Raw genomic sequence first — 20,658 nt, 5'->3', positions numbered from 1 at the left:
GTTCTGTATCATTTCTTTCCTAGCTGGGTAATGGGCAGGATTTCCCCCCCTCCCATTTAATCTCAAATTGACTACATATCTTAGGTCATATTATTAATAATAATAATTTGATATATGTATTGCATTGTTACCATTAAATAACGCACTAATATATACACAAATCACAAAAAGTTGGAACCGTTGGAGTGTGGTAGAAGAGCCCTCGTGTGTCTATGCTCTCTTTTAGGAATGCAGAAAAGCAGTTTAATTTCCGAGTTTTAAACTTAACATTAAGTGTTATGTTATGAGCGCAGTAAGTTCAAATGTAGGAATGATACCGACATATGTAGGGCCCTTTTTTATGTATTCTCTTTTTTTTTTTTTTTTGTTCCCTGGTTTTGGTCATTTGACTTTGAAATACAACTGCCTTCTGCTTTTACTTTTGTAGTATTTGCTCGAGAGTCGAGCTCTTGGTACACAGTTAGTCATTCATTGTATGCGCAAATGTGTGTCAAAGTGTTACACGTTTGGGCCACATCACCCAGGGCCGCTCTCCCGTCTTTGTAACTTTGTTTATAACCGGTTAAACCCTTCCTGTCCCCATGACAACACACTCATCTGATCTTGACAGACACCCCGACAATTTGTTATTGACAGAAGTACATTATTTTAGAATACCTTTTTTGACACTCAGAAGTGGATAACTGCAGTTTTAGGCGAGTTCGGAGTGTACCTTCTTTGTTGCCATGAGCACCTTCCAAAAGACTGTACACGGAAACAGAAAATGATTAGTTTCACCTCTCGAGTCTCGAGTTCGGTCGGGTCGGGCGTTCTAGTGGTTCGTTCATCACACTGAGATGAAGCCCCTCACCCGATAGACTAGGGAGGCTATGCAGTTAGAACCGGAAAGAGAACAGACTGGTTCATCATCCATACGGTCAAAGTATGGTTCGGTGTTTTTGAATGTCATCGTTATACATGGAGGGGTTTACGGTTTCCCCATTAAAGCACAAAAGGTGGATAAGTGTTTTTCAAAACTTAAAGAGTTGGTTTAATGATTGTTTAAATACTTTAATGATTCCTAACATACGCATCATGAAGGGGGAAAAGATCACATTTAATGAGATTCCAAGAAAGATAATAACACAACATTACAAGTTAACCGTGATCCGGGATAGCGGTTACTATGACTTTATATGGCTAGGTATCGGTAATGCGATACTATCGCGGTAATGAATAGCAACGGTATTGTTATCGCGGGGCACTTCTAAATACCGAGAATAATTTTGGTAATATATAATTATTCAGGAATTTGGAATGCATTTTAAGAATACTGTATTTCCCATCAGCTGGCGTCAAAAATGCACAACCACCGCTGTATGCTGCTTTAAAGACACTAGCCGTGTGAGCTCTGATGTAAACACAGCACGCATGAGAAGCACACATGGAGGAAACAACGTGAGAGACGCGCTGAAGAATGAAACACATTTCACTCTCTGACAGCTAGATGGCGCTAAAACTGCAGCAAAATGCAGCCCTTACCCCTGGAAATCCCCATAAATTAAAAAGCAGCTGCTACTTTCTTTTCAAACATTTAAATAATATAAAATAATATTTATATATTCACATAAATCTTTTTTGTCATTTTAATCTGGACTACAACCATGTCCCTAGATATTGTTTGAAAGTGTGTTTGAATTCTTATTGGTCATATGAACTTTTTCCATTAAGGGCAACCTTCATTAGTTAACAAACTGCCAATGAAAAAATTCTTCTGAACATTCATTAATATTAGGTATTCCATATATTTAATAACACCTTGTTAAAATCGAAAGTTGCAACTTACTTTGTTAGTTGAATGATGGGTAACATGAACTAGAACTTGAATTTTTTTAGAATAACTTCTGTAGCAAATGTAGCTATTGCTGCATTGTGAATGTTCATGCTTAAACTAAGGTTAACATAATGAGGTCTTATTGTAACGTGATACCTATGGGTCTTTTAAAGTTTCTTTTGCACTTTAATTCGGTGTGTAAAACTTTTAACTTTATATTTGTTTGTATTGCTTTATTGTATTTAATGAGCGTGTTCAGTTTATTTTCTTGTTATAAGAAAAAAGTTTTTTAACCTGTTTTTACTGTATTAGGACCACTTTTTTGAAAACTTAATTGACAATACCGTGATAATACCGCATACCGTGACAAAACCTTATCAATTAATCGCAACAGGAATATTTGATACCGCATGTCCCTTAAAAGCGGACAATCGTGTACAAAAAAAGGAAATGACTCAGACCCCCAACCCTGTGCCTGAAATCACATACTTGCCTACTATATAGTAAGCAAAAAACAGTATGTGAGGCAAGTAGTATGTCCAAATTCATAGTATTAGAAAAACAGTAGGTGAAAAGTACCCAGATGACTTTCTTCCTCCCAGATTCTGAAGTGCACATTTGATGGACACTTTACTTTCCCATGAGGCCACGGGAGAGGATTTATGAATGGCAGTGAAGCGACGCAACTGACGCAGGTAGTCATGTGACAGTAACAACATGGCAGATGTATTATGTCCAAATTTCACTCATACTATCCAAATTCATGCTTTATAGAACATACTTTTTAACAGTCACTAAGTAAATTCAAATGTAGTACCTACTCAGACAGTACACGATTTTTGGACACACAGGAAGCACTCGGGGAGGTGAACTAATCTTTTCTTTTTCTGGTACAGACTACATAGTCTATGCATATGGGGCGTCATGTGTTCAACGAACGACTCAAACCCAAAGACTTGTGAGATGAACTAATCTTTTCTCTTCCCTGTACCGCTAAACTTGCATAGCTTTCAGTTAACCTTATGGGATGTGACATGACAAAAGTCGACAAGACGACCCGAAATTAGCTGATATGAACGAAATCACTTGAAAACAGGGTTCGTTAATTTTGCTGAACAAGATTCAGATTTCCTAATCAGTAAAACTTATCTGAACTTTCCATCACTACTTTGCAACACCTGAAGGATGTGTTTCGTTACGGCAAACATTCAAAAGGCGGGAACCTGCTTTGAAACTGCAGCGTTAATTGGTTTCATTGCAGTGCCGTGAGGGACAATTTCAACTATATCAAATGAACAATGAGGCTAGTATTTGAAACTGGTCTTGACTGGTGGACTAGTGGATAGGGGGATGTTTAACCATTGTTTGCCAACTCTCACAAACAAATCAGAGCAAAAACCAAAGCTTCAAAAACAAGCTCAATATTATTTATTATTTATATACAGGAAATGTAAAGAAACCTAAGTTGCTTGTTCAGATTTTTCATTACAGGCAACCATATTTTTAAAAATTAAGCCCAAAAAACCCCCACTCCCGCACACCCACAATTTTTTTTTTTCGCACAACTTAGCAAAAACAGAAGCCCAAAAGTCGCGTATTATAGCAGATATGGAAACTCTTGGTACGATGGCCAAGGCCGCTAGGAAGCGAAGAGGCCCTGCTCTGGCCTATAGGTAGCGCTGGCCCTGTCTGTACCACCCAGTAGTTTCACTCTGTATATTTTAATGCTTTGTTTTTTGCAAAACTTTGCGTTTTCCCCTGAGAACTACTGCATTTGCATTTAATGTAATTTTCATCTCATCTAATTTTTTTCCATTACCATATCACCTTAGGCACTCTTTATAATGCAAATTTTATCGTTTTTAAATGCAAAAAACAATTATGACTTTTACCTTTCAGCATGTTATGAAAATGTATTATTTTTTTTAAATCCTGAATCAAATTTCAAATATCTGAAATACTTGTATAATAGTTGAAAAAAAATATTTTTTATAATCAAAATATTTTAGATTTTTTTTTAAGCACCATATTGTTTAAAGGCCCCTTAAATAGTTTTACTAAAGGCTTTAATTTACAAAAAAATAATATCAAAAAAATGTTCAGATGAAAAATTTAGTTTCTAAAAATAGACAAGTCACTAATAGTTCCTAGCGAAATCCAAACTACTAGTTTTTCACTCTGTACCGCTCACATACTCTGGTCTGGAAAGTCAAAAAACACTGGAAAAATATATATATATCTATTTGGGTAAAACAAATATTATTAGATATTGTTTTACAAGAAAATACAATTTCAGTTTTTCTACTTTAAAGTTTCACGTTTAATTCACAAAACATGTATTTTACCATGTCATTGTAATTATTTATGAAATTTACTTTAAAAATAATATGTATAATGTACAGTTAAAATTTTAATAGAATTACTTTTGGAATTCTACTCTGGACAATCAGATTCGAAGATCAGAAACTAACTGTTATATAATACTATATCATGAAGTTCTGGAGAGCTTCATTTTAAATGAGCAAACTCACGCTCAAAGTTCAAAAAGTCAAAGCTCTAATTAAGCAACTCCATTAGAAGTTGAAGACCTTTGTGTATGGTGCATTTTAAGAACCTCCTCCTAATCCCAACCCTGAACCTGGGAAGCATTTGTAAGTCTCCCCTCCTAAGAATAATGATGAGGCAAGCTTGTTTTTGAGCAGAAAGATGGTGGGCAGGGAATGAAAGGCCTGAAATTCTTAGTGCTTGCTCGGACTGAATTGCAATTGATATGGGGATTTTGTGCACTATGCATCAAACAGATCTATAAACTTCAGACTTAAGGTAATGCCGGAGGACTGTAATCTCACTACAATCAGTACAGTGCATCTGTAAAAGTGCTGCAGAAGTCTGGGAAAATATGAAGGATATAAATCTCTGCAAAACAAACCTGCACATGAACAGGGCTCATTATTGCGCATTATAAAATTCTAAAGCATCAGAGTCCGTAAAAGGCTGACATTGAGTGAATCTGATGAGTCTCTGTGTCCCAGCTGGCTTGAGATGCTCTTCAGCTGTCCTAGCCTGCTACCTCAAATTGACACACATATTGGAGAATGAAAAAGAGAAGGGGCGCAGGAAATTACATGTAGCATGTTAGATGTCTTGCAAAACATCATATATCTTCCTATACTGATTAAAAATACAATGGGGTAGAACATTTTGTCTGTAATGAGGGTATATGGCCAACATATTGTATTGTGAACCCTTCTGTTGTCTTCAATACAAATTTTACCTGTTTCAGAAAGGAATGTACTGTAAATACCACATTGTGTTTGGACAAGATTTTGTGACATTGTCAAAAACATATAAAAAAGCACAAATTAAAGCTGCAAAGCCCGTAAAGGGACATAATGACAGGGGAGAAAAAATATATTTCAGTGTTTTGCATTTAACCATTTGTGTTTTCCCTAAGCAACACTGAGTTTGCATTTAAATGGTAATTTCCTTCCCATCTCATATTTTTTCTATCACCATGTCCCCTTAGGGGCTCATTATAAAGCAAATTTATAGTTAAAAAATATTTTATTTTAAAAAATAAATAAAGTGTTCCATTTTTTTTTTCAAATTTATGAATCAAATTTACAAATAATTTGATACATAATATTTTAAATATATATGTTTTATAATCCCATGTGTTTGTGTGTGTTTTTTAGCACCAGTTTATTACAGTTCTCCTGGTGTAACAGGCTCTTTTATTTTCTCCTAAAAACACTACATGGAAACAACAAACAAACAAACAAACAAACAAATAAATAAAAATACTACAGTGCTTTACACACTTCTAGTACTGCAACAAATAGCTTGGCATAAGATGTACAAAGTGGAACCATATTGACTTCACACACTGAAGAGAGTGAGACCTGTTGTACCCTAATAATGAAGTCATGAAATTTTTAATGCCTCCAAAGTCAGTTACATTTTACCCAAAGATCCCAGTGAATGAAGTTTCTTAGGGAACAGAAGAATAACAGTTTGCTATACATACAGTAGACACTATAACATGACACTGAAACCCTCTTGGCATTAATAGTATTATATTCAGTTCTCCTGAGTGCACTGAAAGGGAAGTTCACAAAAAAAAAAGGGACAAAAATATCTTTGAGCGGGGGAAATGTAATTTGTAGCGAATATCATTAAGTCTTGAGAAAATGAAAAATGACCAATTTCTCCAAGCGTCACTGTTAAAGTCACTGTTTAATTCTAAGTTGCTCTTAAAAGGCTTATAGAGCAGCTCTAGCGTAAGTGACAGGAAATGAGAACAGCGGTCTGAATGTAAGTGATAAAACCTTAGCCATCGCTCCACAATAACCACTGCCGAATCATAATGCAAATATAAAAACAAAGCGCACCGTGCAATATATCATCGGCCCGACATCCACCAGGGGTGCATGCTATATATGCTAAGACACATTCACATTCTTGTGTCATTTTGAATGCACAGTGCCAGCCATCTGTGCTGAAGGGATAAAAACTATGAATTGTTCAAAGTGGTCATACTTCTCACAAACAGAGCTGGCAGCCCCAGTAAACATTAAACAGAATAATACATTACAGCATTAAAGAGATTGAGGGCTGAGCATCCCTCCAGTCACATCCATAGAAATAATGTCAGAGCTTGCAGCAAGAAAGCTCACTCCCCCTCTCTTTCTGTCTATCTTCCTCCCCTAAAAACCGCCCCATATCCTGTCCTTCCCTCTCTCGCAGAACGCACGGATCGGAAAAACTTATGTCGGATGTAACTGGCACTAAAATATGCCCACTAGGGAAAATTAGGTACCATCAACACCATAATTAAATTAGATAAAGTCATGACAAAATTCCAACCTGACCTTTGATCAATGTGTTCTTTTCTCGTTTGAATGTTATAACGCAACGTAAATGTGTTTCTAACTCCAACATTCAATCACTGTGTTTCTTTGAAGAAAGGGGGTGTAAAAAGAACCCAGTTTTCCCTGAAGCTATGAAATCTGGCCGAAAGGTCGAGTAGAACTGGAAAAAAAAAAAAGCATTACCGACATATGGCCATGCATAAAAGAAAGAAACAAGCATTAATCCCAATAGCAACCGGAACCATAAAACGTCTGTTTTCACAATGTACGACCGCTGTTATCAGAGTATTACTTCAACATTTACTCGCTAAGATGAACAAGACATCTACAAAATACTTCAAATGTCCTTGAATATTTACTCAAACCGCAGGATACGGGATCCCGCAGAGAGAATAGGCCAGCTACACATGTACATTGCATTTGAAATGTCATGAAAATACCTCTGAAAACGTTGATCTGCATATCTTAGATTACTATAGGAGTGGTTCGTACGCTTCCTAGGAGGGAATGAGGAGGTTATTCCCATGCATTAACTAAACTAGGTTCGGATGACGGGTCAGACCGTCACTTGGCAACTCATCAAGGCCCTTATTTAGCAGGGAAGGCAAGATTATTTTTATATGCTTTGCATGCTGAGCGCCGTTGAGCTTCTAAAACAATCTCAAGCGGGAATCTAAACGGGTCGCTCAGAGGACTCTAATCAGGCTGACACAATTACACTCTGTCACTCAATTATTGAAAAGGACCTTGTCACAATGCAATGCCTTGCTGCTCCTTTAAACGACAGGGAGACGCGCTTGGTTTTGCCAAGATGCCAACTTATGAATTTGCATGGGGTTGCAGGGATGTTTTGGTGCGTAAAATCGGAGTGTTCTGCAAAAAAACAATGCAGGCTTTGGATGGATTATGATATTTTCTGCGGTGAACTGAAGTGAGCATGAAAGAGAAGTCAGTACTGCTTTCACGTCTAACGTCTCTGAAGTAGATGGTCTGTCGGTTGGGGTTGAGGCAGTTGGATGACGGAGTCGTCGTCGTGTGTTTTCACTCGGCAGCTGATGATGGCCGTCTCGCCCTCGACCACCGAGACATTATTCGTCACCAGGTTCTGACCCTGCACTGTAACCCAGAGAAAAACACATACAAGACTTACAACACAGAGCAATAGAAAGTATAAATCCCATTCATTTTAATCATATGGTATAACATGAATACCTTTCGAGAAAGATGTACAAGAGCTTTGAAATGGCTGAGCGATGACATAAAATCAGTGTGATTTAGATTTTTTAATTGTTTAAAAAAACTTTGTTCATAGTGAAGATAATCCTGGAAAGAAATCCACCAATCAGAGAAGACGCTGTTACCTTGGAAACAATAACAGTGGCAAACGTGATCAGCAATGACTTCCATGAAGCATTGCAAATTATGTAATCAGTTCCAGTACACTCTAAATACAATATATATATATATATATAGATATATATATATATATATATATATATATAAAACATAAAATATATATTATATATTTAATTGATTATTTTATTAATTATATTTATCATTATACTTCATGCATTTTTTATATTTATAAAATAATTGAATTAAAATAAATTTTATATTTATAAAATACAATATATTTGATGTTTATTGCGTATATAAACAAATTTATATATATATATATATATATTTATCTATATATATATATATATATATATGTTTTTAATATAGTTATATTTTAATAATTATAAAACTATAAATAAATTGAGGTTTACTTTGTATTCTATAACTTGATAACTAGCACTTTTTTATTTAATTTGAAATGGTTTTTTAAGAAAAAAAAGTTTAAGTATACAGTCTCCTAACACTTGTACCTTCAATTTTCATACACTTATTAGCTTAAACAATATTAGTTTGCCATGTTTGTGATTCATCTCAGAGGTCACTACTTTTAGTTCATTACTTTTTATTGGAGAACTTTTGAACTCCTTATGGAGAAAAATGAATAAAAAATCCACTTCCAGAGCCAAGGCTGCTAAAAAATTGAGCATCACTGCAATACCTGAATAAGGTTATTACATTTTGTCATGTCTTATCACAATCTGGATTGTAATTACAATGCATCCACTGAACACAGTTTTTCTCTCATTTGGCTGTTGCCTTGCTATTCAGTCAGAGAGGCAATCATGGCACTCTTTTCTTAAGCACAAAAAAACCCTGAAAATACTATTACAATTCAGATCCTGTTTCATTCTGCTCTTGTATCATGAAATTGTAAAAGTTGAGGCTGAAGCTGAATAGATGACTGCCATGATAATGCAAATTCTCATAAGGAATCCTTTGAATGCTGATGTTTTTGCATAACACGTGCATACATTTGCAGAGTGTGAAAGAAACTAAGAGTGACACGCAAATAAATATAACAAGCAACAACGTTTGGAGAAGCATGTAGAAGTCGTGCACGCGTTCGATGTTAAGATGTACCGGCTGGGTTCTCGGTTTGGACATATTGATTTTACAGTGTTGTGTGTGGTGTGTGTGGAACTCCCCGGCTACAAGACTGCAGCTCTCAGCAACCGAGAGGAGAAGGCTGGTAATTGCTGCTCACGGCGGAACTTTATCAAACCTCTCCATCTAAACAAGCTGATGGAAGCTGGCAATCAACAGTGGCTCTCAACAGCATAATACCCGGACCTGGACGGCAAGCTCTGCCAACACACAGGCAAACACAAAGTATCTGATACACTTCACTGCAAGCCAGTAACAGCTGATAATTAGAGACTGCATCACTCCCTTATGGTTTACATTCAAAATGGGGATCCATTATACCTTGCAGGTGAAGACAGCAGAAAAGCAAAAGTCACCTTGCTCTATATTTATAACCATTGAGCTGAGGCATAAAAAATGACCAAAGAATGCTTTTAAACACTTTATCCTCACACACAGAGTAAACACTACTTTTAGCACCGCCGTGAAACAACAGCCACTGCAAATTTGTATGGTTGAGCAATCAGACGCCTTCAAGCGCTCATGACATTTACAGAAACCCGAAAAACATCTTAATTTCCCCACTACAACTATGACCAGCTCAGCCCTGCATGTCCCAGTCAAGAGCAACAAATCGGCGTGGAAAAACAACACATTCAGCTTGTCCTCCCGAGTTGTGAACGTTAGGGATGATAAAGCAATCGTCCACTCCATGAAGGAGCATTAGCAGTCAGGCATGCTGGGAGTGTTTGTGAGACCACAGAGGTGCTGTGCTGCCACAATCTGTGGCCATGGCCGATGCTAAACATCCGTGAAGCCAAGTTTCACGCTGACACAATCATGCCAAACAAAAGAAAGGAAAAAGCACTAGCTGAAAGGCCCCAGACGGAACTGAAAAAGGCTCATAGAAAGAGTTTCAGCGCAGGTACGTCTAGGAAATGCCACTTCAGCTGTTTCTGAAATGTTATGAAGCTGTGCTACATTAGCATTAGGTCATAAGTGATATTAGACTCTGGAAAAAGCATAATTTAGAAGGTTTTTACAGACGGCCCTGTGCTGGAACTTCTATAAGTGAGCCTCAAAAAAGTATTTGGACAATTAATAGTTCGGAGAGAATGAACATTCTGTCATCATTTGCTTACCATCATCATGTAGTTTTAAACCTGTATGATTTTTAACCTACTATTCTCAAGGTGGTTTTTGGTGACTGTATGTTTTTTTTTTGTTTAAAAAAAAAAAAAAAAGAAAAAAAAAATTATGCTCACCAAGGCTGCATTGATTTCATTTAAAGTATAGTAAAAACAGTAATATTGTGATATAATTAAAATAAGGGTATATTTTATATGTTATATTTTATATATTTCTTTTTTGATATTCTAATATGTTGATTTGTTCTCAGTTTTCATCAATTATTATTGGTGCTCGATTATTATTAATTAAGGGTTCTTTACTGTTATCGATGTTGAAACATGCTGCTTCACATCTATTGTGGAAACTGTAATGCATTTTTTCAGGACACTTTGATGGACAGAAAGTTCAAATCAAGAGCATTTATTTAAAATAGAAATGGAAGATTATAAATATTTTCACTTTAAAAAAATAAAAATAAAAAATTATAGCCTGTGTAAAGCAAAATTAAATACGTGTTCTGAGTTAACCACCCAGCCAAATTTGACTGTCTGTGCGTTCATAAAAATATTTACAACTATTAAACAATTTAGCCTATAATAGCCTATATTTAAGTAATCAAATGTAAAAATAAAGCACTTTATTAAATTAAACATAAAAATTGATTCATAACAAAATGATACAATATTCAGTAAAAGCAGTGAATAATTCTCTCTTTTTTCTTTTGTTGTTTGATTAACAGACAGACAGCAGCAGGTTTATACAGTAGGATTCTGTCATGGAATGCACAGATACTGACTAGCATTCAATTAATTTTTAAACTGTTTTATTTTTCACTACAGATATAACAGACTGTGTTTAGTTTAAAACACTCGCCAAGATGGACATTTTGGACATATACAAAGCGCAAAGTAGCCTATATTTGTTTTTTTTTAAGTCCGTCACGAATCACACACATGGAAAGCTCTTGGGGAACCGTATCTCTTCCACAGTTCAGTGCAAATGTAACTATTTTTTAAAATATTGCGCAAGAATGGAACGAGACTGTATATGACAGTCACATTACATGATTCGACTGATTTGGATGTTACGTAGAAAGGGAGACATTTATGTTTTCATAACTGCTGGCCAAAATCAAAAACGAAACTAAAATTAAATAATCGTTGAGAGCAAGGGGGCCCCCTGGTGTTTCAGGGGCCCTACGCATCCTGCATTCTTTGTGTATGGGAGGATCGCCTCTGCCGCTACAACCTGAATGGATGCTCCCTCTAGCAGCTTATTTGAATTTACACAGCCATACATATTTGGTAAAATGCTTTTACGTGACAAAGGCATAGCTAGCTAGTAAACTGTAGGCTAGTAACTAACAGTAATGACAGTAACTCGCGATTAAGCGGGTGCGAACCACTGATGCCAATTGCGCTGTAGGTATTAGTTATTTTCAGCATCAAGAGGCGCTGCGCAGACAGATCGATGTATGAGATCAAAGTACTGCGAGAGCTATCTGTGAGTAGACGACTCTGCATACTACTTTGATCATCAAAGTTTGATATCATACACCGATCGATCTCTACAATTCAGTACTACATAGTTGTCTTAACATGTTAACGTGTCAGCAATACATTTCTAACATTTATAATGTGTTAAGAATCCTCTGAATTGCTTTTACATGGACTTTTAATCCTTGCTGAATAAAATTATTATTTATTTATTTATTATATATATATATATATATATATATATATTATATATATATATATATATATATATACATTTTTTTTTTTTAATCTTACCCAAACTTTTGAATTGTAGTGTGTCATGGTTTCCACAAAAATGTTAAGCAGAAAAGACTGTTTAGCAGGAAATCAGCAAATTAGAATATTTTCTGAAAGATCTTGTGATAACTGAAAACTGGAGTAAATTACTGCTGATCACAGGAATAATTGACATTTTAAAATCTATTAAAATAGAAAACAGTTATTTTAATTTGTAACATTTTTCACACTATTACTATTTTTACTGTATTTTTGATCAAATAAATGCAGTGTCGGTGAGCATAAGATACTTTAGGTTGACTTTGTGGTTGTCAAATGTCCATAGATGAACTGCACCTGGTTACTCTTCTAGCACCTCTGACAAATACTGACTATACATTCACTAAAAATCCCCTTGAGACTAGTAGGTCAAAAGTCACTGCAAAAAGGAAAGTTGTGAGAAATGTTCCAGCATCATTTGACATTTTCTGTGTGGTGGACCGAATTTCATAAATTTTTAAGTGTCCAAAAATGACAAACTTTTTGTTTTGTACTTCAACTTTAAAGAACCCAAAAGTCAAAACGATAATACAGATAACTTTTTTAATCAACACAAACATGCACACACACACACACACACACACACACACACACACACACACACACAGTCATGTTTACTTAGCTATCTAAATGGGAACATTCCATAGGCGTAATGGTTTTTATACTGTACAAACTGTATATTCTATCGCCCTACATCTAAACCTACCCCTTAAAGTAACTTTCTGCATTTTTACATTTTAAAAAAATCTTTGTTTATTTTTAAACCATTTTTTACAAATGGGGAGATTTTTGGAGATTTTGTCAGGTTTAGCTCACTTTTGGGGTACAAATTTGTCCCCAAAATAGGTTTAAGTAGGTACACACAAACACACACACACACACACACACACACACACACACACGTTTTTACTTAACTTAATCTAAATGGGGACATTACATAGACTTCTATTGTTTTTCTATGCATATAGTTATATACACTTTTTAACCTAAACCCATCCCTACCCCACAGAAAACTTTCTGCATTTTACAATTAAAAAAAAAAGGTAACTTTATTTTTATACCCAGTTTTACAAATGAGGACGTCCCCAAATGGAGGGTTTTTGAAGATTTTGTCAGGTTATGCTCACTTTTGGGTACAGATTTGTCCCCAAAAAATATGGTTAAAGTAGGTACACACACACACACACACACACACACACACACACACACACACACACACACATGTGCACGCACACAATAATATAGCCAAATCACTGTCCATGTGTAAAAAAAAAAAACATTTATGTCATTACAAAGAAGCTGTAGGTGAACATGACAGATAGACTACAGTTACATGAACGTGTTTTTTATCTTTGCAATTGCAGTCTACCTCATCAACAATGTCACCTCAAGCAAGCCAAATGTGATTGGCTAAAAGACTGATCTTGATTTAACTCATTCATTTAGCCTTCAAGGCCGTGACAGTCTGGTTCAGTTCTGCCTCATAACCTCACCAAGGTGTCCATCCTTCACGTTTACAACAAGCTCTATCTCTGACCTCTTCTCAGCAGCGCTCATTATATACGATTATTCCTGGTAACCAAGTGCACTGCCTATCTAAATACCATTTTTGCCATCTAGGTAGGCAGCTCACTTGGTTTTGGACTCACAGCCAAATACATGAATGAAAATAAATGTTCTTTATTACGAATATGCCATATAATAGTTGCTCGAGGATTGGAGTGCTCTACAGCTTGAGTCACATGACTCAGAAATGTAATTAATGCATGTGAAGTTTCATGATAATAGCATATCTCTCATTCTCAAAGCCTTTTTAAGAACAGATCCCATGGGTAGAACTTCTCAAGGTTGATACACATAAAAAGGTACTCTGGGAATGTTTTTTTATTAATTTTATATTATATTAGTATTATTAATTATTATATATCAATTTGAATGTGAGAGTTGGCTTGGTAATTCATTTAAAGAAGCAATATTTAGAAGGTTATTAAAGGCTTCTTCACGACACATCAAATATTCATTTTCATTTGTACTTCTCGAGTCATGGCTGCTTGCCAACAGGTTGATGTGAAACAGTCTAAAAACAGAAGATGGAATGCAGTTGTTAGGCAAACATAAACCTACCAACAGCTGTTTAGACAGCATCCTCTCCACTGTCAGCAAGAGAAATGGGAATGCAACTGGGAAAGGAAATAGCTACTTTTCTGTTGAATGCGCAACTTTACCATCTTAGACGTACCTATTCATACGCATGAGGTAGGTTTGAACTATGCCCCTATTAAAGGAAGTTTTGAACTGGCTTTGTCAGAATGGAATTGGCATGAAAGAATTACTGATTCATTGACTGCAGAGTGTGGAGGCGTGCGAGCGCAGTAGTGAACGTCTTTGCATTGTGAAGAAGTCATCTGAAATAGATTACACGTCTGAATATAAACCCATCTGTTTGACTAGAAAATTTTCTTTTATGCCTTTTTTCTTCATAAAATGGTTTCCTCAAAGTCACTGCCTTTACAACTGTTGTGTTTCCAGGTTTTTCTTCACTGTGTGAACATCACAAAGCCTGCCATAAAAAAAGAAAAAAGGAAATAAATTATATTTTGCAAAAAGAAAAAAAGCCTACATTTAAAACAATTTAGATTTTTTTTAAATTGTGACATTATTTCCAAGACATTATTTGAAAAACGTTTTTACCACCGCAAACCCTCATTACCATAATCTGTCCTGATGTTTAACTTTTACTATTCCAATTATTTTTAGTGATAATTTGATAATCTATCTATCTATCTATCTATCTATCTATCTATCTATCTATCTATCTATCTATCTATCTATCTATCTATCTATCTATCTATCTATCTATCTATCTATCTATCTATCTATTTATCTATCTATCTATCTGTCTGTCTGTCTGTCTGTCTGTAAATAAAAGATTATTGCAATCAGATTTTATTTACTGTAAAGTGACATTACAAGACATGCACATACTTTATATAATGCCACATTATGATAAATGAAATATGATAACGAGAAACTTTTATTGCAACATGGTATTGACAATTCAAGGAAATATCATGCAAATTATGTCACAGTGCAAAAACACTTAATGGTCCTAAAATAAGCATAATTTAAGCAAACTGCTTTTTCTTTAAGCAAAATATAATTCTTATTTATTTCTTTTGATTGTGGAGATAAACTGACTGCGACGTGTTTTGGCAGATTTTGTAAGATTCAGCCAACTGCTGTTGATCTGCTAGCCTTCATCTCTCCATATTGCTTAGAGTAAAAGTGTAAATATTAATTTAACCAAGTGCATCAAATTAAAGGTGCACACATTTTATAGAAAGGCACCATACCAGTTTTGGACTGTTATGTTAAACTGTGGAAGGTCTCTTTTGATACCACAGACCTTTGTCACATATCTATTGTATATGTGAGTGTTAACTAAATTCATTACCTTAAATTATTGATATTTAATTTTAAGGTTCATAAAGTGCCCCTATTATGCCATTTCGAAAATTGCCCTTTCATGCAGTGCTTAATGTAGCTGTCTGTGAATGTAAACCTATCTGCAAAGTTGTGAAGCTGACGGTGTGCACGGTAAAAAAAGGTATTGTCTCTCCAAAAAAAAAAAAAAAAAAAAAAATATTGACTCTGAATCACCTAAACGAGTCGTCAGGAATTCGAATCTCACTTCTGTGATGGCTACACGTCTCTGAGTAACATATTTGAAGAATGCCCACCTATGTTCTACGCTGGCCGACCGCAAACAACTTGACCCCACCCTCAAATACTTTAGCATTTCCGTGTGGTTAATATCATGTTGAGAAGATGCTGTGCCCTACGCTGTGAAAGTAAATTCGTTTTATTTTCAAAAAAACAGTGGTCGACATTAATTTTTTCAACGATACCACAGCTGTACAATCCCAATCTTTTTCATGTTCCCGTCATTTCACAGAAAACAAAAGAGATTTTTGACATTGCATGCATGTAAACCTGTTGTAGGAGACTCCCAAAACAATATTAGGAACCTTAAAAAAATGGCATAATTAAAAAATGTAACCCCCCCCCCCAAAAAAAAAAAAACCTTTGAAATAGCTGAAGGTGAACGACTTCTAAGGGTTAATGGCAACATTGGCTAAAAAATACAAAGTTGTTATTAAAAAAGCGAAAATATTCCATTTCAAAAGCACTCGAATAAAGTAAAAATGACAGTAGTGCATGAAAAAAGTACAAATTACTCTTTATACCTCTGGCTTAGAGTAACATTTCCCAATATCTGTGAAGAACTTGGCCAGGAACTCAAGTGGAAAGAGAGTGTAAAGGTTCAGAAAGATGAGTCTTGTGTAAATCAATCACGAGTTTCATCTAGAATTATTCAATGGAAATCTAAAATGCACCTGGTCCTGGGTGTTTTAATATAGCACAAGCGGTTTGATGAAAAACTTCTAAAATGGCAATAACAGAGATAAAAAAAAGCAGACAAGGTATGGAAGATTCTTAGGATCAGAACAAAGAAACATTTAAGGTTGAAAAACATGCATACCAGCTGTAAAACCATGCAAAACTGGAAAACAATGTGCAAAGAAAGAAAAGTTAGGAGTTTGAAGATGCTAAGAGGTGATGTGATCCAGATGGAAGAGGAAGAGCAGTACCTGATATGGTCTGAGCGGCTCCTGAGCAAGCGTAAGGAGAAACGGGAAACACATACAATAGTGTTAAAAGCAGAAAACTTTCACTTTTCACTTCATCAGATAGTTTGCATGCATCAAATTTCATTCAGGCCTGGATTTTAATCTTCTCGTAGCATATGTAAGATGGCATGACTCCACTGGGTGAGATCACACACTTCTTTCTTTCCTGCATTAGCATTTTATTCAAGTGCTTTGTTACACTGTGCTTTTTGATGGCAAACTGCCATCCCTGTCAAAGTCAAGGAGACTGTTGTAGAAGAAAGAGAGCTATAGAGTTTCCATTGCTGGACATCACAGACAGAGCAGAAAGACAAGAGAGATACTGGCTGAAAAGGGAGGTGATTTATTTTGTATTCACAGGGATCTGTATGCAAAGTGTGCATGTACATTTTTTTTTACAGCTGAATAAACACAGAAACATTCAGAATCATTTGGACACTTACTGAAATGTAAATGTACAACTTTTGAGAACCTTTGTGAGGTGCCGCTGCCAATTATCGAGTACAAACTTCAACTCAATCCAACAGTGAGGCTCTTAACAGGTTTGCAAAGGCTACTTTCATATATATTTTATGCACCCTTAATACTATCAAATAACAATGTTATGTTTGCTTGTATAATTTCATAAAATTGTACCTCTATTAGAAATGTTGCACAATAAAAATATTTTGCGCAGGTGTGAAGTTTACCTCTGTTATAAAAATTAAACATTTAAATGGTTTTAACTAACTATCACTATGGCTACTAATATAGTTTTTATAGAACTACAATTAATTTATTATTTGTATTTGAGTTAGTAGTAGTTGTTTTTTAATTAAGCTTTTATTAAGTTCTATTTCAGTTTTAGTTATGTTTTTTATTAAGCTGATCTAAAATGAAATTGAGAAATTTCCTTTTCTTAAAGTATGTAACAAGAATAAAAATATAATACAATCTATATGTAATTGAAATAAAATAAGCTTAAATTTAATTTATATATTTTATTTCAAGTAACATTTTTAGTTAGCATTAACAATTCTGCTCTGTTTCGATGAGAAAGTTTTACAATTATTATTATTATTATTCTTAAGATTGAATTTCTGGAACAAGAATAAAATTATAAGAAAATCTATAAGAAAAAGAAAAGAAAAAAAGAAAACCACGACTTCAAAGCAATTCAATTTAATAAAAATAAACTTCTGGGACATCATTGTACCTATAGTCAGGTCAGCACCCTCCAAAAGTCTTATTTTTTGACATTATAAAGAATTCAGTTATGACTCACTAGAAAAGTATAAATCTGGAGCTTTTCTCCTATAATAACACATCATTTGCCTTGAGGGAAATTTCCCAAACATTAGAGTTAGGACTAGCATTATTATAATTGAACATATCTCAAATATTGTAACAGATGTCCAAGATCTCCATATCCAACTAACAATCGAGTTCACAGACGTTTCAAGATTATAAGCAGATCAATTAATATGGAGACAGTGTATGATAAACAGCATGTAAAAATCTTCTCGATTCATCCAGCCACTCACAGCAGACATACAGCGCTATAAATAGAGGATCCTCATGTCAATAAGCTCCTCGGCCTGACGTGTATCAGGCTAGAGTTATGGCATGTCAGTAGGGCAGTGATTAGATGTCACTGCTGTCAGTCTTCTTACAAGATATTGATGGTCAGATTTCAGCAGAAGCCCATTTGATGCCATCCGAGTGTAGACAGCTGTGCTAGCAAGGCATCGTTCAAAAAAGGATGATTTTGAAAGCTGATTTCTCTCAAAAGCCATTTGTGCAATATGTTACATCTACAAAACCCGTAGAGGATTTGAAGAAAAAGACTACAGTAAATCACATTACACCTTTTTGGGGAACCTCATTTACCCTCATGCTGTTCCAAACCTGTATGACTATCAGTGGTACACAAAAGTTTGTTTTTAACTCTGATCTTTTGTTTTGAGATTTGAATTGACCCCAGACCCGATTCAATTTCATTCATGGAAAAGATGATGTATATATAAATAAGCACATATAAAAGAAAAAAAAATTAAAAATACCGAACAGAACCACATGGTGATGACAAAAAAAAATAATAAAAAAACCCTAAACCAACCGCCTGCTGACTGCATATATCTACTACAGTATACGGATCCATTCAGAATAACTAAACTCAGCAACATACACATGACGAATCAAACCATTATCGTGAATGTGTGTGGAAACAACGTGATCGTTCGGAAATGTCTGTGTCTGTGCATAAATACAATGTGCGATCAGTGCATCAAGAGCACTCATACACACATTATTATAAAGGACTCACGAGTGCTTACTGTACGACTCCTGTATGCCACCGCAATTGTCTTTACCTTGATTGCAGTCTTCATCCATCAAAACTTTACTAGCAAGACTAGTTATCCAGTCGAGAAAACATAGTTCGCATGTGTTGTGTTGACAATCCATTCAGTCTGTACTTCACACAGCGTGATGTGTGAGGACTCGCGCTCTTCAGAGACAATCACAGAATATGACAGAGCTCATGTTTAAAAGCAAAACACTGGGATGAATAATTCACTAAAAATGCAATGTAAGTCTCTGTTTTATCTGCAATCTCTGATGTAATCAGCCTGGTTTCCTTTATATTAGCCCTGTTTTGGACGGATTGTTTGAATGCATTCGCTTACTGGATCATTGGACTGAAAACTTTCCCGGAGTTTAGCAGCTTAAAATGATCTGATCACAAGCAGAGAAGTAAAATTGGGATAAAAGTGTTAGAATAGAAATTGTGCTTCAGTAATTTTTCGTTAATTGAGTTACGTTATTTTAATGCATTAAGGACTGTAAAATTAATCGCATGCATTAATGCGTTAACATTGAAAGCCCTAATTCAGGCTTGATGAGCATAAGAGACTTCTTTTAACCTCAAAATTTGGAAACTTTTTTGAATGTTTTTTTGGGGGTCTGTAAAGCTCAAAAAAGAATCATAAAGTGGTCAATATTACTTATTTGCTATATTTCAAGTCTTCTGAAGTTATATGACACCTTGTGTGAGGAACAGATGAATATTTAAGTTGTTATTCACTAAAAAAATCTGCCCTAACTTTCTTTGGAGGGTTCGTAATAATTCATAAAAGTATTGATATCTGAATACGTGAAACAACTGAACTGAATAATTTTCAACTTAACCTCTCGTCATTAATCAAAACAGTACAGAGTCAACTGAAGATAAATATATCAGTGATTAACAACTAACTGTAAGCTATAGTATGTTTCATAAGAGTTGAAATATAGAGCACATGCCATACAGGCCACTTCTATGATATTTCTTTAGCCACCTTTCATTGTAAATACATGGAAAACAGAAAGAAGCACATTCTTCAAAAAGTCTCAGAAAGAAAGTCATACATATTTAAAACAACATGATGGTGAATAAATGAGAACCAGATGAAGAATTCAACCATTTCACTATTCCTTTAAGATAAAGCTAGTGTTTTTGACTATTTATATATAGTATCTGCATTAGTATATCACATTAGCAACTAAAGTTGACCTCTGAATTGTGCCCTGCAGATATTCAGCCCCATTTCCCCTTTAATTTCACAGTTATATTTCTGGTTACCCTGCTGAGTGGCCATATTTGCGTATTCTGATGCTATGTGCTTCTGTCCATTTCTGAGGTGTGACTTTGAGCTTGTATGTGACCTGCTGTGCTTTCATTTAATTAAAAGGGTAGGGGTGGAGATTCAAAGTGTACCTTAACAGGGATCTGATGGAAAAATCTGTGCATGCCATGTGTGCCCAAGGACACATGATGAGGTCCTACGACCACCACAAAGCTCCCCGTTGTAAAACATTTGATCTCGTACCATTTGTGAAAG

General features: G+C 35.2%; 1 pseudogene; it reads right to left on the bottom strand.

Annotated features, from left to right (window-relative positions):
* Positions 1 to 20,658, bottom strand: part of LOC122147780 — a 158,857-nt pseudogene that overhangs the window by 46,989 nt on the left and 91,210 nt on the right.

This window comes from Cyprinus carpio, chromosome A15, assembly GCF_018340385.1.
Source record: "Cyprinus carpio isolate SPL01 chromosome A15, ASM1834038v1, whole genome shotgun sequence".
Classification (NCBI taxonomy): domain Eukaryota; kingdom Metazoa; phylum Chordata; class Actinopteri; order Cypriniformes; family Cyprinidae; genus Cyprinus; species Cyprinus carpio.
Note: the sequence above shows the minus strand (reverse complement) of the source record. Positions and strands in the feature narration are given on the sequence as shown.